This window comes from Lissotriton helveticus, chromosome 6 (genome assembly GCF_964261635.1).
Source record: "Lissotriton helveticus chromosome 6, aLisHel1.1, whole genome shotgun sequence".
Classification (NCBI taxonomy): domain Eukaryota; kingdom Metazoa; phylum Chordata; class Amphibia; order Caudata; family Salamandridae; genus Lissotriton; species Lissotriton helveticus.
Genome location: NC_136067.1, coordinates 1,343,729,179 through 1,343,751,882, shown reverse-complemented (window position 1 = coordinate 1,343,751,882; position 22,704 = coordinate 1,343,729,179). Strand labels below are relative to the sequence as shown.

The following is a 22,704-nucleotide window of genomic DNA, read 5'->3' as shown; positions in this document are numbered from 1 at the left end:
AGGACAGGCATTTTTACAAAAATGAAATGGTCTACTGCCCGGCATCAGTGTGATCAGAGTCCTCTCTATTTCCCCTTTCTGCAGTGCCTATGGTCTATCCATGAATGTAACAAGCATTGGCATAGCCAATAGGTCTCGCTTTTGGGACCTTATAAGTATTTAGTTAAGCAACACAATATCTTTGGTGCAACAACACCAACTGTTGCATGGCTAAACACTTATAAGGTCCCAAAGGCGAGACCTATTGGCTGTGTCAATGCTTGTTTGTTGTTGTTTTCAGGCCACCAAGTTTGTTCTTATTTTCTACCACCCCAGGAAACAGGACAGGTAAACTCTATATGGGGAGTGAAAGGCTGGAAGTGTCAATCTTCGGGTCATCGAGCACACCATTTTAAGATACAATCTTCAGGCTACAAAGGGTAGCCCCCTGGCTGCAGCCTAGAAAACTGCACACAATGCCCCTCAGATGTGTGCACGAGATAGGAATTCAATCACAGAGACCAAGAAGAGGCGCTACAAACTTCAGGCCACAAAGTGCAGCCCCTGGCTATAGCTCTAGAAAACTGCACACAAGGTATCCCTCAGATGTGTGCACAAGATCGGAATTCAATCAGTTGACAAAGATGAGGCGCTTTTCAATGAGCTCAGAAATCGGGATCTTAAGTAAATACATAACAAATCCAGAGCTCAGCTCTCAGGGTGGGCGGAGTCTGTGACACAGCCCCATTAATACATAGGTCTGAATCTTTAACTGTCCGCTTCCGGAAAAGGCCAGCATCTTACCTCTGAAGCAGAGGCTACCAGAGCTGTGTAAAACCCCAGTAAATACTACACCTGCACGTGCTCTCAGATGCTGCAGTAACAAAACCTTGTTAAAGGCAGCTCACGATTCTAACGGGAGGCCTAACGTTCATGAGACCAGAGAACTAAAGCAACAGTCTGCCAGACCCAAAGAGGGCTTCCCACTCTTGCTTAATGTCCAGTACTGCAAATCTAGCAATGGGCAAACTGGTGATGGAATGTATGACTGTCCCTTCACTGCCAAACAAGAATGCTGAAAAAGACGATTTGTGTCTGGCAGACATGCACATTGTGATACTAGTACATACACTGAAGGGGCGCGTGCACGTATGGATGAGACGAGCAACGTAAACAAACGCAAAATATGTATTGACAGGCACATTGCTGCATCATTTACTTACTCACTGGATGAGGATTGGGGGGTGGGTGGCGGTGCAAGAGCTTTACAATGGTGCGGCCGCGATGGCTTTGCTGACAAAGACCCCATTCACCTAACACATGCGCCATCTGCTGTGACACCCGGCATGCAGTGACATGCATAGCTTTTGTATTTTAGGCACTTTAAAGGTGGAGGCAGTGCAAGTTATAGTAATAAATCCATGACAGAGCTACGGCACAGATCAGATGGCGGCAGCCTTCTAAATTCAGAAGCTCCACAGTGTTTTGTGCCGTGTGTAGTTGATAATTTACTCGTTTGATTACAGTATTTATCTTTTTGCTCTGGAAAGGTCCTATTGGTATATCGCTATCAGGTTTCTGACCGCTGAATCATAGCAACTGAACGTTTAACAGGGAACTCTCCTACCCGGCTCCAAGGAACTGAAAAACTGCACACATGGTAAGTAGAGCCCTTGGTCAGCATTTACTGCTCTGTGGGTGCACTTACACTGCTAAAGGAAATGTCTCCCCGAGCATTCCAAGGGCACCCCTCTTCTCATGGTCATTCATAGAGCACAGTGGTATCGGAGAGGGGTCTGCTGTCTCAGGGGTTGATTTGTTTGGCGATGGCTGTGACGTGGATTCAGCCTGGGCGGGCTCGGAGCATGCATAACTAGATTTGAAAACAAGCATTGGCTGCGTGGCCGTAAAAGTAAGGCTGCGCGGCCACGAAAGTGATCGCGATCATGATCACGGTGAAAGCGAAAGTGATTGCGATGACGCGCTCTGTGCTCGCAAAAATAAAATAAAAATGCGAGTGGTGATGCTAGTTGCGCGCACGCTCGCGCGCGACGGGGAAAACGTGCTGTGCATGTCGCGCACACTTGTGTGCGTAATAGCAAGCTGGTGGCCAGCAAGGTAGCACTTTTGAAGCAGCTACTAAATGTCTAGCCAGAGCATTGCATGCGCTGGCTCAGGCGAGACCTAAAAAGCCCACTAAATCAGGCCTTTTTGTAGGACCCAGGCCTGCACATCCTTAGGGGGTTGTGTGGGCAATAGTAGGTCTGAGCTTGGTATGGTTTTGGAGCGCAACTGTCTGTTCTCAGGAGAAGGGCATTTTCAAGCACTGGCAGGGAGCCTGGCACTTAATTTATTTACAAATTAAGCACTGGTTGTGCTCCTCATACAAAAGCCTGGGTGTGTAGTAGGCTAAAGCATTATGCTACAGAGAAATTGGCGGCTATCTAATAAACAATGCCCAACTGGAATTTACTGTTATACTAACCTGCATCATGCACAGCCATTTGTAATAATAAGACATCCATGTTGCAATAACAATTCTCTTGTATATTGTATTGTTCAGTGCACTGATTTCAAAGTACTGAAGGATGTTCAGAGCTCTAGTAATTGCATTTCTAATGTGAACTGAAATAGACCTTGTCTATTAATGAGACATCCATGGAGCTCTCACATTGCATCAGTGGTGGCTTGTGAGCCTTAAAAGTGGTGGAATCTAAGTAATCACACACAAATTGCACAAAGCAAGAGAAGTGAGATGTAAACAAGGCAGCTTCCAGCGTGCTTCCCAGGATAATGGTCTCTTAAGAAAACACAGACAAAATGGCGCAAAGCAGTGCATTTTACAGCACATAATTCAGAAACATTTATAAAAATGTCACCAGTTAGGAACGGGCATCCAAGAAATATTTCGTCCCTTAAGAAGAGTGTTAAACTTTCACTATCCCCCCACACATATGCTCGTGAAACAGTTAATGTCTCAGCACAATATCGATAATACTGCCCAAAACAAACTTGATTTGCAATATACTAGGCTGCCATTTTTCTAAATGTTTATTTATCTTTCTTCATTCCTGTGTTAGATTTCTTAGATTTTTCCATGCTGGCCAAAGGGAGTAGATTGAGAGTCATATATTATTATTGCTAATCTGGTTCATAGGGGCACCAAGGATAAATAAAAGGGATGCACATTTCATAATCTCAGATCATTAACAGTACAGCTAGACAAATACTAAAGTGTCACAGTGCTACGCCTAAGGCTACAGAGACCATACAAGTATAGACATGAGAAACGTTGCGATAAGAAATGTTATCACTTTAGTTGATGAAATGCATCTATACCAATCATAAAGTATTAACATGTGCCCACAGACACTGAGGGAAACATATCACTAATATTTCCCAAAACAGCATCAATTAACACTCTGCTATTAGCTGGAAATATATTTTGGGCCTGGTTTGGATGTCGGTCGGTAAGCCTCTGACCGCTCATCGGAGGCTTACCGATCGAGATCCTTTGGTGTGAACTCAGACCGCCGAATTTCAATGACAGCGGTCGGTGTCCAAACCAGAAGGCCAGTCGGAAACCTCACATAATCCCTAACAGTCGGAGTTTCTACCAACGAGATTATGATTACGTTTTCCGACAGGCTTTCCATGCCTGGCATTCCGACATGGCAAACCTGCAGGAAAGTGGCTTTTTGGAGTAAGTGCCCCCTTCTCCCCGAGACCACGGTTGTGGGCCAGTGGCACACCTATGGTGCCTCCCTGTAAATACCTGCACCATGTGGTAGGCACCTCGCATAGTGCCTGCCACAGGGTGCAGGGATTTACAGAAACTTCTATTTCTCTATGGGAGCTTTTGCTGCGGCCGGTTTCCGACCACCGCCAAGTTCCCATAGAGAAATGGGAGTTTGCAACCGCACCACGTGTGGTCGCACCATAATTTTGGTTTCAGGACCGCCGACCAGAGGTCGCTCGGTTCCGCAACCGCGGAGATGTTGGTCAAAGGCAATTCCCACCAACATCATAATGCGGCCCTTTGTTCCCAAACTTCAACTGGACAGTTTTCGAAAATAGACACTGTTGCCATCAAATGCTAGCATTTTATTTTGGTGAAATGCTCTCTTCCTGTGAACCATAGGCTATCAGGACTGGACACAAAGATGGCCGCAGGATGTCCAGTGCAACTAGCAATAAGGTGAGGGGTGAAATGCTTAAATTAATCTTAGCCACTGACAATTGCTTGGGCAGCATTCCAGTCCATCTTTTCCCCCCACTGTGTCACTTTAGACAAAGCACCGTCGTACGCAAATCGGTAATGACCCTGCTTCTTATGGGAACAAGATGACAAGGACAGCCACCCACCCATTTGCTGGGAGGCAGGAGGTGTTTTTAAGATAGGCTCCATAATGCGAAATATGAAGATCATCTACCACAAATGGGGTGCATTGTGCTTAGATGGAACACAATCATGTCTTTGATGCCAGAATTATACCTGAAGGAGCCAATATCTTTCGGAATTTAGTCAACTGGGGGAGCACATCAGGTGCATGCCCACCTGCAAACCATATATCTGATAGAGACTACTAGCCACCGATTCCTTCACGTAGAATTATCCCCTGCGCGCCGGGGGCGGGCGACTTCACGAGAGTCCGAACAGGCGTCGTCCGTGCACGTGACATCAGTGAGGTCACATAAGACCCGCCCCGGCACACCTACGTCAGTTTTTTCCTTTTCCGCGTGCAACTCTATCCGGTCCTTACTGCGGGCCTGTTTCTGGCCCTTTTCTCTCCATTTCTTTTGGTGGAACAGCGTGCGAATGCCTTCGGCCTTCAAAACTTGTACATTTTGTGGGCCGATTATGTCGGCGACGGACCCGCACCTCATTTGTACGTGGTGTTTGGGGAAGGACCACGGCACCACTGACTGTGAGGCCTGTTAGCAGTTGAAGCCGAAGTCGCGGCGGGAGCGCCGCATGAAACTTCTTTCGGCGTGTCTTTCCAGGTCTTCGTCCTCTCCTCTGTCTGCTTCGGCGGACGGCTTCAAGTATGGCCATGGTCGTCTTCCTCGCACTTCTCCGATGTCACGTGAGCGTCGCTCCCCGGTAGGTAAGTGTCGCAGATTGTCCCCGGGGGCTGGTATCAGGCCTGGTGGGCCGTGGACTCTCTGGGGGTGATGTGGCCCCGTGTGTCGTCCTATCCACCGTTTCCCGGTGTTGGGGCGTCGCAAGTCCAAATGGAGACACATGCAGCGCCTTTGCAGGCCTCGCTGGTGTCTCCTCCTCCTCCTCCTTCCCTCCTGGGGCATCGGCGGATCCCTCGCCTTGCCCAGGGCCCTCCGCGCGCCGGCGGTGGCTCCGACCCCGGCGCCGACTGGTTTGGATCCAGGCTTGGAGGATGTGGTGCTGTTGGGGTGGGGCACCTCCTCCAGGCCACGGCATCTCTGCCTCACCGCAAACTCCTGCGGGAGTCCCTGTGGTGTCGCGGGAGGTCTCTGGGGCTCGGGTCGCATCCCCGAGCCCCTCTCGGTCTTTTGACAAGATGGTCCTGTCTAAGGCCGAGGTGACGCCGCTATGGCGCCGGCGGTGGCTGGACCGTGCAGAGCCACAGGGGTCGGTGGATCCTCCTCGTCCCGCTCTGGGTCGAGGCCGGGTGAGGCCGCTCGTCCCTCTCCGGGCCCCTCTCGTCCCTCCCCGCAGGTGGCTGCCTCAACAGAAGGCGAGTCGGAGGTTGGATCTTCCCTGGAACCGCCACATGAGTTGCCGAGTGATCTCCGCCTCATTCTGGGCCGCGGCTGGCGGAGTGCTTCGTGTCACTCCCCAGCCCCGTCTCGTTCCCCTGCGCAGGTGGCTGCCTCGGTGGGTGTTGGGTCGACGCCAACCCGGGGCTAGGCCGACTCCAGCTCCACTCCGGTCTCTACTACAGTCTCCGGTGCGGGGTGACTTGGAGGACCCTTGTCCAGCGACGCCAGATGATGCTGACAACCTACCTTAGGCAGCGGACTCGACAGCTCAGCGCAGGGGGCGTACCGCAGATTCGTCTTCGGACGCTCCCTCTTCTCCGGAGGCAGGCTGTAATTGGTGTCGTCCTCCCCAGAGACTGGCTGCCGTGTGGTGTCTTTTTCACCGGCCTCGAATGGCGGCTCCCCGCCCTTCCTGAGGCAGAGATGTTCGTCGGAAGAGCGGCAGGTCCCTCATTCTTCGGCTCCTTTAGACTTCCAGGTCTGGTCCTTGCCCATCTCGCTTGGCCTCGGGACGGCTGCCTTAGTTTGCAGCCATCACTCACAGAGGAGCTGCTTTCTCCACCGCGGGGCCCTACGGAGGCGGGTACGGCCTTCGCTCACACGGTGTCCACGGCTGTGGGCATCCCGCGTATGGGTGACCCGGTGGTTCAGTTTCTGGCGGCCCTTCTATTGGAGTTCCTCCACCAGGGCTCTGGTGGGAGGGAAATCTTGCTTCCCTTTGAAGGTTCTCTCCTTTCTTCCTTGATTGGGGGCTTGGAGGCGTCCTGCCTCAGGGGACCCGGTGCCTCCGCATCTTAAGCACCGGCACCTCCCGGCGCCGCTTGACCCGGCGTGCCTTTCCCTTCATCCCTCTGCCTCCAGTCCTCTTTTGCGGACTGCTTTTCCCTCCCTGCCACCACTGTTGACTCTGCCATCCCGAGAGGCCCGCTGGCTGGACTCCTGGGGGCGCAACATGTTTGCCTCGACCAGTGCTGCCTTGCGGGCACTGAACACCTTGTGTGTGCTGGCTCGGGCCTCCTCCTGTTTGTGGGACTCAGCTGAGTCTATCGGATCCGCAGCGTCCCAGGAGGGTGGTCAGGTGGACTTAAGGCATCATGCGTTGGATGGCCGGGAGCTTGCGGCATTTATTCTCCGCTTTGCTCTGGACATCTCAGAGGTGCTGGGCCGGGCTTCCTCGGTCGCTCTACGTTGCCATGCTTGGCTTCGGGATGGAGTATTCCGGGAGAATATTCGGGAGGGACTCATTGACCTTGCTGGCAGCCTGTTGTTCCATGCCCCGGCGGACTCCGCCATCCAGAGGCTCGTAGCCGGGCTCCGTCCTCCTCCTCCTCCTCCTCCTCCCCCTCCTCCTCCTCCTCCTCCCCCTCCTCCTCCTCCTCCTCCGCCTTACTCTCCTCCGTTCCCCTCCTCAGTGACTCCTGAGTCGGGTTGATTCTGGGCCTTTGTAGGCCAACTGATCTGGCTGTGGAGTGTTTCTGGCCATTGCGTCATTCCTTGGGACTTTGGCGCTGTTGGCTGCTGGACAGCCCTTTTTGTTGTTTATGTGTGTTGGAATTGTTGTGCAGACTTGGCCACGAGATTAGGCCTTCTGCTTGATTGAACTGCTTGCCAAGCCTTTCGCTGGGGTGTTTTGTTCTTCCTAGCACTTTTGTTTTTTCCTCTGCTGCGGACATTCTTCCAAAGAGGGTTCCCGTGTTTGGGACTTATCGTACCCTATTTGAGGTAGTGGCAGCTGTCATATGGCTTGCGCTCTGCTGCAGGGTTCTGGTCGCCTTCGGGTGCCTGTTCTTCATGGCGTTTGTGTAGGTTGCTTCCTCCTTGAGGTTGTGTGCGCAGCACATATAGTGGTGTGCCTGGGCATCTCCTCCTCTCCCTGCTCCTGCCCTGAGGTCTGGGATAATCATATGTTCTCCCTTGCCAGCACCGCCTACTCGGCCTTCCTGGGGCATTGGGCTGTTCTTCTTGCTTCTGCCTGCCAGCACTATTGGGTCTGGCGGGTTGATCCCCACCTTCTTTTCCCTCGCTCCCTTGAGTCTTCTAGGCTTCTTCTTCATCTTCTTCCCTTCCTGTCTTGACATTGGGTGGAAACTGTGTTGCCTTGTGTGTCCGACCTTGCCCTTAGTTCCTTTTCAGCCTTCTTCTCCCTCCTACATCCCTTTGGGGTCGGTGGGGGCCTGTTAGAGGGGGGGGGGGGTTCCCCTTGCCTGGTGTTTCAGTGCCCTGCTACTCTGGCTACTGTAGGTTTGGGGGGGACTGCTTTCTATTCCTGTCCTCCCTCGTCTCCCTTCCTTCCATTGCTGTCCTCTGCTTAAGGGTCATCTGGCCATGTCTTGCCTTGTCCCTTGTGGTTGGTTGCCCTTATGTTGGGGTGGCTTGGAGGTTGTTGTCTCTCTCTGTGTTGGGACTGGTCCCCTTCCTTGCTTGGTAGGTTACTACGTGTACCATTACTTTTACACATGTTCCTTGCCTCTGGGCACAAGGGTGGGAGGCTGTCTATGTGCTGGCAGGGTGGCTGTGCAGGGCTCTACTTGTTCTTTCTTTTCTCCCTGCCTTGGTTTCTGAGGTGTCAACACTACTCTGTATGGTGTTGTTAGTCACCGTTTCTTTCCTATTTTTCTGCTCTTAGCACACTGTTCCCGTGCTTCCAGTTTTTTATCTGGTGGTTCCGCATTGTGGTGCGGAAAAGTTCTCCGAAGAAAACTGACGTAGACGCGCCGGGGCGGGTCTTATGTGACCTCGCTGACGTCACGTGCATGGACGACGCCTGGGCGGAGACGCGTGATGTCGCCCTGGCGCGCAGGGATGCTGTGGCAAAAAAGTTTCCGGATCCAGTCTCACGCCTGGGGATAATTCTACGTGAAGGAATCTGCTGCTAGAATTGACTCTACCAGATACATCGTTACCGAAGGTAAGTAACTCGTACCACAGGTCAGGCATGGCATGACCACTTTAGAAAGCTCTACTCAACCTCCGAGGCTACCCCGTTTGTGGATTTAGATGATTTAAATGGGTCTCTTGTAGACGATGAGTGCTTTGACGTAGCGGAGGTAGAGGCCGCAATAAGTAAAATAGTGCCCTCTAAAGCAGCAGGACCAGATGGCATGTAAGGCGATCTCTTCCTCGCCGACCCTTCTAATTGGGCATGTTACATTCTACTCCTAGTAAACGCTATAGCCAGTGGAGCCCTGGTCCCTGGGCCTTGGAGGGGCGCCGAGGTGGTCCCTATCTATAACAAGTATTTGCAATGCAATAGGTCTCGCATTTATGTGAGTTTGAGCTATTGACACTGCAAATAACAATGCCTTTTATTTTTGTTTTTGTTTTAAAAACAAAAATAAAAGGCATTGTCATTTACAATGCCTCTAGCTTAAACTCGGGTAACTGCGAGACCTATTGCATTGCAAATGCTTGTTAAATGTGTGTGCAGTTGATTCAATTCAACTGTAGCAAATCGGTCACTTCCAGAATGCAGTAACTTGTTCACTGAAAGTCCGGTTTCCTAATCAACGTGTCACGTGACAAGGTCATTCCATAACCTGTGCTTCAAACCCTGTGTCCCTGCAACTAACCCTTTCAAGTGTATCTGTGATAAGGTACGTTGCTGTGTAGAAAATCATTTTCAGTCGCCTGCCTCTTTCAGTGCTGGTTCCGCATCTATCCCACTCTTTAAAGGTTCGACGGGTACCATTTTTCTTTTGCTCCCAGCTAACTGTCTTCTTGGGGGACTGAGTGAGGGGGGTGTAATGCATAGCAGCCCCCTCACTCCCAACCTCACACTCCACTAAAACCTATTTTGTCCGTTTCGGGCCAAGAAGAGTATATATACTTCAAAGGTGACTGTCTATTAAATGTAATTAACCTCCAGTAAGTGAAATTACTGATGTGCCTTATGGCATCGCAAAAATAGATTGTCAGTAGAGCTGTTTGTAGCACAAAAAAAAGCACAGAAGCAGCTTCATTGTTAAGAAATGTGTTCCAATCTTTAAACTGTAAACCACATTATGTCCTAAAAGAAATTGCATGCAATTAGAAATTTTAAAATGTACACGTTGATAGCCTTGTGAGGGAAGGCTAAGTTCCACCAACTTTTTAACTGTGAACCTAGTTGTGGACTCAAACGTGCTTAATTGATTAATACCAAGTTTACCATATGCACTTTTTAAGTGAAATCACCTAGAAGTGCTGATAAAGAGCGTTCCTACTCCTCTCAAATTTAGGCATGCCGTCCACTCTCCTGGAGTTAATACGAGCTTTGCATTCGGACACCTGGTGCAGAGTATTGTTAGGTGGTGAAAGAGGCCTTTCGCAAGTAATTACTACAGCTAATGGGTTAAAACAAGTTGTTTATTGGCCCCTCTATTGTTTTCCCTCTACATAGCTGATCTTCCCCATGTTTTGTCTGCAAGTGAAGGAATAGCTCCGGTCTTGGGGGGTACCCCAATTGTTTGTTTATTGTATGCAGACGATGTATTAATCCTGGATTTAACACCTAAAGGTCTAAATAACCGTCTGCATGCTCTTTATAATTATGCGGAGGCACACCACCTGAAGATAAATGTCTCAAAAAGCAAAGTAATGTGCATGACGGGTAGGAAAAAGTTGAAATATGTGCACTTCCCATGGTCCGTGGGAGAACAAAGATTGGAAGTGGTACAATCCTATGTCTTCCTCGGAAAAGTTGTTACTGGTAACTTAAGTGAGAAGGCTCACATAGCCAACAACACCCGAAAAGCAATTGTCCAGGGTAAAAGTCTAGTCTCACTCTATAAGGCTACTGGCAGAAGACACTTTGTTATTTTGTTAGAGGTATATCGAGCAAAAATTCCAGCATCACTACTTTAATGACACGGAAATAGTTGATATACAAACATGGGGTTTTCTAAACTCTACGGAAGGCAAAATTCTGCGCAGTCTAACTGCGGTTAATACTGCAAGCTCCACAGCCGCCCTTAGACTGGAATTTGGCTTACGCTGTAGTTGGGTTCAGGGTTTAGCGGGGATAGTGGGCTGAGTTTTTAATCTTGCAAGGGGGGACCCAGGCACCTTAAGATATCTTATAAAAACTGAGTTGTTAGGAAATTTTAAAGAATATTCGTTAATTGTAAAAAACTTTAGAACTGCAGTTGATCGTTTTCAACTTGATGAATCGGTTCTATTTACCTTATCTACATATCAGCTGAAATCCATCTTGAAGTTGGCCTCTTGGGAATTAAGCTTTAGGTTGGATAGGGAAGCATGTACCTTGAAAAAAGGCGTCTATCTGGCTATTGATACCTGCCAAATGAGAAAAGCCCAACCATATGTCACCTGGAATCTCCCTCATGGAGTACGGCGATTCTTGTTTTTATTGAGGCAGGACTTCCTCTGAATTCACTTGTGTCCAGATGGTACGGCTCCTCAGCTTTATGTGATCTTTGTAACAATTCAACTCAGGATATTAATCATGTTCTCTTTGTGTGCCCGGCTCTACTTGCGTATAGGCGCAAGTGGTTGAGACCTATTTGTCTCCAATTAAGCATTTTCTCTGCCACTTCTTTCTTAGATGCCATTTATAACCCCCCCAATGAAATGTTTTGTTTTAAAAATTTTAACTTTTTCAAAAGTTTCTTAGCTTTATATTAAAAGGTTGGAAATGTTAATTTTAAATTGTTTTTTATCTATGATTGTATGTAATTGTACCTAATTTGTCAATCTTTTATGTGGATCTCATTTGAGTTCCGAAATCATAAAATAAATAAAATAAACGTATAAATACTCCTCTCTAGTCTTTTTGCCAAGGGCCCACGTTATGATCTTTTCTCTGCTATGTATAGAAATATATTTAATTGTTTTTATATTGTGTTAAATAGCATTATTTTAGCGATGTCAAAGTGTTGTAAACAACAAGTGTTACAATTTCTCAGCTCATTGATGGTAAATTTGTTGACCTTGGAAAGATAAAGCGTGAAGTGGCCCTACCGGGATTGAAACTAGTCAAGGGCAGATTACACTTCAATAGCATGCTTTTAGCTTTGTGAGCATAATCGCTGGCTCACTTAAGTTCCTGGCTGTAAAGAGCATACATTTGCACTGTTGCCACATCTCGGGCTTATGCATGGACTACACAAGAGAGACTACATAATGCTGTGGAGTTGTCTTTATATTGTTGTGATATGTGCTTGCTATAAAAAATAAAGTAACCATCACAACAGCTTGCCGTGCCAGACCTATTGGCTTCGTCAATGCTTGCTTTGTAATGTCTGTTGCGTGAGGGGTGTACCCTTTCAGTTAATTCAGAGTGCTAGAACTCTGGGCAGATATAGTCATCAGCGGAGTGGGAGTCTTATCACGTTATCTTCGTTACGACCCATTATATTATTAATTTAATTTCGTTTTTTTCTTTATATGCTTGAAAGTTAGCCCTGTCACTTTCTTTAGTAGTTATTGAAGAGCAGTTATGTTTGTTGCAGGTAATGGTGGGAGTCATAGGAAGAGTCCCATCGACAGGTGATTCAATTGCGACAATTGTTAGGATGAGCTTATTTTCATCGATTGTGCTCCATAAACAACTTGAGCTCTAGGATTGACACCCAAGACGAGGGACAGTTGGGGTGCCTTATTTCATCTTGTGAACTGTTGGCAGTTTGTGGGTCCTGCTGTGATGCAGAGAGAGTACATTATTTTTAAGGTTGATGCGGTGCAGCTATACTCCTTGCTTTTGCTTTTATTGGAGCATCCCTTTCTTTCACTTTGTCAGAAAGCAAAAGAGCTTGGGTGTGCCTACACAAAGGGTTATAGTACTTGCCCTTGCAAAGGTAACTGGATAGTTTTCTCTGCAGCAGCTGTATTCTTAACCATTACGTCAGAGTGAAGTGGCTACTTCTCAACGCTCTAACTTGCTTAGGCTGATGTAAGTGCCACATAGTAAAGAGCGCAGTATGACCTGTTGAGTCAGTGTGTGTGAGCGTGTTTGGACAGTCCAAAAGTGGTTCTTAACATTGAACGGAGGAAATGTATGTCTTTAATCACACACAGCCCTTTTATATTCAAGTTTATATTTCCTGAGCCCTGTGCTAGGTTAAATGCATACAATCCTCCTTCCTTCTCGTCCCCTGGCTTGCTTCAGAACGTTTTTGCAAGATTTTATTCGTGGTACTTTCACTGACAGAAATGTGTTTTTACTGCTTTTGTCAATTTCTGCCACCCTTTCGTTATGTGACACTGACTCCATTTCCCACTACTGCCCTGTTTTTACATCCCTACCCTGCCACCTCTGCTCATGTACTGCCCTCGGAATAAAAAAGTTTAAATATATTGATACCATTTTTTTAATTTGGATGTACGACAGGTTACAAGTGTTGCCATGTAAGTGGTGGATGGAGAAGGAATGGAGTTGAAAAGCATTCATGCTCACTCAGCCCTTTGCATGGCATCACCAAGGGCATTATCCTGCTGGGGTCACAACTCAGGCTGAATGGAGCTCCCCAGAGGTAGTGTTAGAGAAGTTATTCACCGGTATTTTACTTCCACAGGACTTCATACAGCATACAATTAGCTCCTTGTGTGATTAGGTGGTTGCTGGAGAAACAAATACTATGTTTATATTTTTTTTAAACATGGAACTCCGGCTTTAAACCACAGTCACTGACTGAAGGTTTATGGATTCTATTAGCATGGACAGTGTTTTTTCAGACGATTTGTGCAGATCATGAAAGACAGTGCTCACCATTGATACCAATACTTACCACAACTAGCAGTGACGGGTCCTGCAAACAAATGATGGATCGTAGTTTCTTGGGTCTACTCCACAGCTGCAGAATGACCAGGCACCCTCTTGCAGCTTTTCTTTAAAGCATGTGAAGTGTGGTAATGTGTTGTCACCCACCATACACTGCAGAGAAGGGCCTAAAACAAAGCAGACCTAATTAACAAGTCGATTACAGCCGGGTTAGGAAGTGTGCTTGGGACACAAGTGAGTCATTTTAATGTGCGCACACGTTGGCCCTTGTTGGACTGCTACTAACAGTTTAATGGTCAGCAAGATGACATTAATTACGTGGGCTGTACCTTTACCGACGCGAGCAGGAATGCCTCATTAAAGACTGGGGTTCATGTCTGCCAAGCGATCCGCTGGAGGCCAGGCCAGAGAGCCATTCGGGCAGGTTGGAACCAGACCCAGCAAGATCGTAGGTGCTCCAATGTATAAATGGATGGCCTTACGATGCGCAGTCCTGCCGGAGGGATTACGGGCAGTTCTTCAGGATTGACGACATGCTCAACAACCAGAAGAAATACAATGTGAATGGAGGCTCTGGGTAAAATCCCAGGTGAGGATAAATCTGTGACAGAAGTGATTTTTTTCCCTGCATATTAATGCCATTTTAGTGGTGGGATTTTGTCCGATGTTTATGGAAGAGTTGAAGCATTTCAAGGTCTGCGAATGTGATTCCGAGAAGTCGTGGTGTTGTAATCTTGCGACAGACCGACTGCTCCCAAAAACGCCATTGTTTCCTGTACGAATAAGAATCTACTGTGTTGATATGGTAAGATCTTTAAGAGAAGTTTTGGATTTTAACGGAAATGACCAGAAGTGTTCAGGTTTTAGGTTTCTGCAGATCAATGGTTCGAGGGCTTCTGTGTGAGAAAGTAAAAAAGTGAAAGTTAAAAAAAACAAGCCCTGGAGTTGTGTGCGTGCACGCGCTAAAAGTACATTTAAAAAAAGCATGTGAGTGGTGCGCGTGCGCGCGACGGCAAAAGTGAAAGCAGCTGCAGCGCCACATCTGGCGAGTGGTGTGCGATGTGCACGTACCATGTCGAGAGAGGAAAACCAGATGGCGCCTCTGCTCATAACTGTGCGTGTAACCGTACGCTCTATGCCAGACAAAAAGCTGTGGTCGGCTTTTTAAAGCCCACTCACTAAATGTCTCGCCAGAGCAGCGCATGCCCTGGCTCAGGTGAGACCTAAAAAGGGAGCCAGTGACAACCCTTTCAATTACAGACCCATTAGTTTGATTGATGCTCTGCAGAAGGTCTTCGGTCGAGTCCTCCTGCAGAGGATACAATAATGGACTGAAGACAAAGCCATCCTTTACCAGTACCAGGACAGTTTCAGGCCAAAGACTGGAACGATGGACCAGGTGTTTAGACTCCTGCTTTTCCATTGGAAGGTAGTGGTGGTTGGCAAGGGCGGGATTTATCTTGCATTTATCGATTTTAAGTCTGCCTTTGATCTGGTCCCAAGAAATAAGTTGTGGTCGACACTCCGCCACCCCCCCTTTATCCTTAAATTGCTGATCCGGCTACCCGAGGGCTACTTTGCCCAGGTTAGATGGGGGGCTCAAGGACAACTAACCGAACGCATCCCCGTCAACAAAGGAGTTCGACAGGGTTGTGTTCTGGCCCCTACCCTGTTCTCCCTTTATATGAATGGGGTGGTCAGCTTTCTGCAAGAAGATCCAGCAGACTCACGAATTCTGAGGGGTGAAAAGGTACCAAATCTGTTATTCGCCGATGGCACTTTATTGATATCTAAGACCCAAGCCAGGTTGCAGTGCCTAATAAATAGGTTTTCATTTTATTGTGACAATCCGGGGCTGGTCATGAATGCCTTAAAGACCAAATTCATGGCCTATTGTATCAGAGCAGCTCTTTGCTGGCTAGGACATCCCTGGAAAGGGTAGACGCCTTTGACTATCTAGGTGTCAGACGCTCTGACAAAATGTCATGGAGACCCCACCTAGCGAAGGTGCTGTTGGGGCACAAACAAGTGGTTGGAGCGCTGGGAAAAGAACATTGCTCCTCACATTCAAGGCCGGTAGCCCCTGCTCTTCAAGTTTATGATGCTTAAGCAGTCAGCTCAGCCCTTTACGGAGCAGAGGTCTGGGGATTTGATAAGGCCGATGACCGCTGCAGATCTAAGTATAAGTTCTTTAGAGGCTTGGTGATGCTACTCCAAAATGCCCCTCTCACCCCTTTATTGATGGATATGGGGAGGCAGTCAATTGGAGATATAGCTAGGTTATGTCCACTGCTCTTCTGGACTCGCATTAGGCGGACCCCAGAGCTTCTCCCTTATGTTGAATCTCTCACAGAGATCATTTGGTTAGATACTGGCCACAAAGTAGGTTAGATCTCAAATTTCAGAAAAATGCTTACAGCTATAGGGCTCCAAGCTCACTGGGAGAGGTAAGAACCCCCAAGGAAAGACGAGCTCAAACGCTTGTATTGGGATTGGGTGGAACAACGGGAATGTTGCAATCCCAATGTGGGCAGATTAACAGCATAATGTTATCTATACAAGAAAACTAGTTACTTGGAGCCTTTTTTTTAGATATAATCCATGCCCCTTGGGCCAGGATGTTGTATATACATTTTTGGTTTGGAACTCTCCCTGTCCGTGAGATGAGCGTGAAATGGCACTTATGTAATGAGACATCAAAAGATTGCCCATGTTGCAGAGATCCGCTAGAAAGTGTTGCCCATGTTATGTTCGCCTGTCAGGCATACAACATCTTGCGGGCTAAGTGGCTAAAATCAATTTGTCAGCAACTGAGCACACAGGACTACCAGGCAGCTCTGCGCATCGTTAGGTCCGATCCCAGACCTCTTTTTGCTTGTTGCGTGGCAAAGTTCCCTGGCGAGACATGGTTTAATAGATGGAAAGCCCTCCCAAGAGTGACACAGCTCTAACTGAACTAGGCTGTGATAAAACTGTTGTATGACCTCAGGGTTTTTTGGCGAAGTTACAAAACTAGATCTCATGCACATGCACTTTATATGTTAATTTATGCTGCTGTTTTAGGAAAGTCCAGAGCCCCAAAGCAAATGCAATGGGGGCCCTTGCCAGAGCCCACTATAAAGATTTTGGTTAAGATGAAATAATGCACAGTCTTATATTCCATTTGTATTGTGTATAATGTATATTTTTATTGATATGTGGTGTACTAATTTTTAACAGATTGAATATGACAACTGTGTTGCGGGTTTGATAGTCTATTCTATTGTATTGTCCGTTCATATAAGTTTTTAGGTTGTTGTATGTCACATTTATTCTGCTTATATTTTTAAAATGTTTTTCTATAGCTTTTTCTACATCTTTTATGACATTATTTGTCGAAATAAAGCTTATACAACAACAACCTGAAGGAGCCAGTATCATGCCATAGATTAGCTCATCTGTAGGTTTGGGGGACATAGTAAATGCACAATTGGCCTGAAAATATCAAGAGTCTGTCTGATGTTTGGGAGGGTTACTTCTAGCCCTGTTGTAAGATGGACTAAGTGTACTCAGACTCACAAATATACATTCACAGCCCTTATCAACTAGACCATTCCCACCCTGCAAACATTTTTTACTTGCCTGTCTTCAGCTCCTTGCTCAAACAGCTATCCATCTCTTAGCAGCAGCACAAAGCAGGATGGAATGTTCAATAACCTAGACAACATAGATATCTTGCTTTCTGCTGATCCTTCTACTTCAAAATAAAGTCCTGGACAGAAGAGTTGGGTCCTTGCCACCACCAGTCATTAAAAAAGCTCATAAACACATTTATAGGAAAACCTCCATGAGCTGTCTTGTTTAAAGATATGTGTGTTCCAGAGGCAAAGGTTGTACAGGAAACATGATACCTCTGGGTAGTGCCAGTCTTCTTTCAACTTCTCACATGCCTTATGTACAGTTGCTACTTGATGTGGAACTAGAACTTAACACTGTGATGCCTTGCCTGACTAATGAGGGCTGGTCAAAGATAATTGCTTTTCTTCTGACTTTCTTTTGTGTCTGTTCCCAATAAGTTTTGTAGAGTGTGATAAAAGAACCTCAGTCACTTTAAGCAATCTTGTTCTTTGGGACATTAGACATTTCCTAGTTGTTCCAGTAGTTACTTTCCTCTTGTTAATTAACTGGATCACTGCCTCACTGGTGCCTTGTGCAGTATTTCCAAGTGCTATTTCTCTATGGTACCACTTTTTCCATGTAAAACATGTTTTCTATGTATCAGATTGCATATATGTGATTTTTATTCAAATATCTGTTAGTTTGGTACATCCTCTTTGAGTTTTTGTTTTATTTATTGATGTTTGGCTTGATCTTTAAGGGCCAGATGAGGGTCGGCAAATACCGGTCGGTAACGGCCGATTTCGGCCATTACCGACCGGTATTTGCAAATGGAGATGTAGGGGCCGTCAAATATACAGAATCTGTAAATTTACCAATTCGGTAAATTTACCGATTCTGTAAAATACCGAATCGGTAAATATACCGAATCGGTAAATCCAGATGTAGGTGGCACTGAAAACAGTGCCACAGGCCATTACTGATTCGTTATTTACCATATAATTCTATTGCATGGTAAATAACGAATACCGGTGTACATGCACATCTGTGCATGTACACCTGTGCCATGTGGCACACATACATACCCTAAGGGCATGTATGTGTGTCACATGGCACACAAGCCAAAATCAGGGGTGCAACAGGGTGTCAAAGTGACACCCTGTCACCCTTGCAAAATCGGTAGTTTTACCGAATCGGTAAATACCGATTCGGTAATTACCGAATCATACAGATTCGGTAAAAATTACCGAATTTTTACCTACATCTGAGTTACCGAATCTAGAATACCAAATCGGTAAAATTTGGTATTCTAGAGTCGGTAAATCAGATTTACCTAAATCTGGGCCCAATTTGGGTATATATAAATAAAATTAGCCCTTAATAAGACCTGCAGAATTAAGGATATGTGAAATCAAGTTACATCAGTTATGTGTGCTGAAGTGTATTTACTCTTCTGCATTAGTACTGAATGGACGGACAACAGTTTCTCCATAATTAGAATAAAAAACTGTTCACTTTTTTCCTTTAGTTATTTCCTATGCCCTGGCTCTCTTGCATTCTGAACCTGAGGCTACGACGCTGCTTAGACGCTGAACTAGGAAATAGCACTAGGAGTGTTTATGCAATTTACCACACATGTGACTGTATGTCAAATGGGACTCACGATTCCTCTGTGCATCTGCACACCTTTGCCAGTTCATTTGTCCCCATGCTTCTTTGTGGGTCAAAACCTGCTTTCCTTGTACTAAGTGACTCCTAAAGCATGTCCCTGGGTTAGGTTTTCATGTCTTACATTTTTTGCAGTGTGTGTCATCTTTTTTTACAAAACAACGTAAAGATCACATATTCTGCTTTTGTCAGTCACATTATGCCCCGCAAGAAAATTCAATTAACAACACATATATTTTGGTATATATGAATTTCAGAAATTTCGAATATTGTCCCTTTGTATCTGAGGCGTTAGTCAACGAAGATGAAATCATGATTTATCTAGCCTCTCTGAATTTGTGGCCAAATCCACCTACCCCAATTGATCCCTCTTGATGCAAGTTTTGAATGGCTGCCAGATGGACTTAAATGTGTGTATCCATCATGCAGGATTGTGGACAACTTTCCTATTACATATATATTCCAAATCTTACTCCACACATATTTTTGGGAAGAATAAATTGCTGTTTCCAGACATGTGCTTATTGTAGTCTGACTGGCAGTAGCAGTTGCGAGATTAGTTTGCCAATTGACGTGGTCAGTGGGAATATGCTAGGGGTCAGGCTATTCCAATCCTGGATGGGAAGTATATGAATTATAATTATTGTTAATAATAATACTAATAATTGAATTGATAATCATGTAATTATGGATTACAATATTTTTGTGGTGTGTTTTTGTATGCGTAAAGGGTGTGTAGGAAATTAGGTATAATTATTAATTATCAATTTATATAATTATTGAAATGATAAATAATTATGTAGAATATTAAATTAAGAAATTCTGTGTTATATGCTAGGTGTGAGTTGTGGTATTTTTATAGTTATTAATAATTGCTTTATTCACAATTATGAAAATGATGTAAATAATATCATTTTTAATTATATATTAGTAGTGAGTTGTTTTGTATGGGTAAAGGGTGGAGAGGTAATTAAACAACATAATTTTAGTAATAATTCATATGTAATATTTTAATAAATATTTAATTATGTAACGTGTAAATAACATAATTTAAAGTATTAATTTAAGATGTGTTGTGTACATGTAGAAATGTAGGGTAGAGAGTTATTTAAGTAAAACAAATATATGTAAAAATTGTTGTTTTATAATTGTTTATTATTGCATGTGTTAATTGTGTTGTGCTTTTTAAATGTAAATAACATTGTATTAATATTATTTTGAGAATATAGTTTTGTATTTTACTTATGTTTGTTGTAATTTAAGACTTGTATTAAACATTGTAATAAATATTACATTTATTTAATGTACTAAGAAAATCAGTTTTTTTATATTTACGTATTAATATTTTTGTTTTTTTTAATATTTTTAAATTATTTTATTCTGTTCAAGTTAATTAGTCTGTTTCTAATGTTGCACTGACTGAAGAGGGAATATTAAAGTTACCCCTCCACAATCCAACACTTTCCCTACTGTTGCACTTACTGGAGTGGGAATAATAAATGTTACTTCCCCTCAAAGCCCCGCAATCCAACACTTTCCCTAATCTTGCACTGGCTGAAGTGGGTATAGTAAAGTTTAAACTCCCAAAATCCAACACTAATCTTGCACTGGGTGGAATGGAAAAAGAACCTTTTATCCTTTTGTAATCCAACACTTTCCCTATTATTGCGCTGACTGGAGTGGGAATAGTAAATTTTACTCCTCCGCAATCCATCACTTTCCCTACTGTTGCACTGACTGGAATGGGAATTTGTACATTTTACCCCTCCACAATCCAACACTTTCCCTACTGTTGCACTGACTGGACTGGGAATTGTGCATTTTACCCCTGTGTAATCCAACATTTTGACTGTTCTAGTATACATTTTAGTGGGAATAGTATATGTATTAACTGTAACATTTTATAATTTACTTTATATTGTTTTAATCTAAATCATTTTGTTTATGTAAAATTGTAATCTTTATACTTAATAATGTTCCTAATATATTTTTAGTAAATTGTAATAATAGTTTAAAAAAAAATTGTTATTAGATGTGTGTATTTATATATTTTTTTATATATTACATTTTGAAAAAATGTTTCAATTATAATATAAATTACAATTATTAGTTTTATATTTTCTAATTAGATATATGTAAATACATATATGTATATATATTTATATATGTGTGTTTTACTTTTTGAAAATAGTTGGTAACAATATTTTGAAAAACGTTAACTCTATTTTATTTTTATTATGTTAGTGTTATTATTTAATATTTTAGGGCCAAATTACAATGTCGGTCGGAAAGCCTCCGACCGACATTGTAGGTTTAAACTCCGACAGCCGTATTACAATGACAGCGATTGGAGTTTCAACCGGCCAGGCAATCCGACTCGGTTCCGACAGACTCAAGGAGCCCGTTGGCCAGTCGGAAAAGCTTCCTAATCCCTTAAGGATGGTGTTTCTGCCGTCAGGATTATGATGGCCCTTTCAGACAGTAGTTCCATGTCAGAGTTTCCGACATGGAACTGCTGTCAGAAATTGTCTTTGGGGGCCCCTAGAATGGCCCCCTGGCCCCCCGCATGAGGCCTTGGGGGGCATCATAGGTGCTCCTTCACATCCCTGCAGGGATGTTTCAAAACTTCCAAATTTCAATGGGAGCATGTGCTGCGGGCTGTTTCAGCCCGCTGCAAAGCTTCTATTGAAAATTAGAAGTTTGCAACATATCTGAATTGCGGTGTAGGAATTGCCGACCTGAGGTCGGTCGGTTACCAGTTTGCAGCGATGTCTGTCGGAGGCATCGCCGTCCGACATCATAATCAGTGCCTGTATGTATACTGTTTAAAGTTGTATATATTTTTCTAACAATATTTTAGACCACTATATTAGTGATAGCAATATATATTTTGTTTGTAGTTTACATGATAAGTATAGGATAACGATATTTTTGACAACGTTATTTGTCACTATATATTTGTATGCCTTGATATTAATATTTTGTCAGTGAACCCTAGTAACCTGATCAAGGGCTGTTAAGTGATTTCCACTATATTTCTCATATGAGACAGAACTTCAATCCAGTATGTTAGACATGCAAAGTGGACCACCACATGTGGACAACAATTCCTCCCTCCTCCAACAGATCTCAGGGCTGCCTAATATGGCACATAATTGAATTTGGAACAAGTGTAATCTTGATAATAGTTTCTTTTTTTTTGAGATCTGCATTGAAGAATTGCCTGCTCTCTGCCATATTCCTCACTGCATTACTTCCTCCCCAGATCTCATGGGAGAATATATATGAATATATCTCTTGCAGTCACCAGTAGGTAGTTATAGATAGGACCATGTTTTCATAGGAAAAGCGTTTTTTGGCTTGCCTATATCTTTGGTGCCGTTTGACGAATCTTCACGAAATGTTCCCACAAAAGTGTGCCGGTGATTCTTGTTGTGCATAGAAAGTTTTGGGGCGATCCGTGAACCGGGGGTCTAGAAAAAAGGGAGTGTAAAGAAAAAGTGTTCTTCCAATGTTCATTTCCTTCGAGATTTTAGACGCGACTACAGCTTGAACTGTTGGACAGAATTAAACCTAATTTGGCAGAAAGGTAGCTCTTGGTCCACAGAGAACCCTTGTTGGTTTTAGATGTCAATCCGTTCAGTAGTTTTTTCGATATTAATTTTTTTTATATATATATATATATATAGGGACATGGATCCTCTGAGGATCCAACAATGGCTCTGCTGAAATCTGACTGGCAACTAACACTTCAGCCAGGAAGTGTTAGCAGCCATCTTGGTACTCCGCTTCAAAAAAACTTTTTTTTTTAAATACAAGGGGGCAGGATTGGAATAGCCTGACCCCTAACTGTGGTCCTGAAGTCCCCTGTGACCCCAACAGGGCCAAAAAGCACTTTTGTTAAAAACAAATTGCAGAAGCAACATGACTAAGCTGCAAATCCACGTCAATAAAAAAAAGAGCACTTGTTTTGATTAGAGCCCCTGGTTTGAGGTACGGGG

General features: G+C 44.6%; 1 protein-coding gene across 2 annotated transcripts in view; it reads left to right on the top strand.

Annotated features, from left to right (window-relative positions):
• TTC13 (tetratricopeptide repeat domain 13) overlaps positions 1 to 22,704 on the top strand; it is a 1,212,286-nt gene that overhangs the window by 842,252 nt on the left and 347,330 nt on the right. The gene's annotated exons all lie outside the window — the stretch shown is intronic.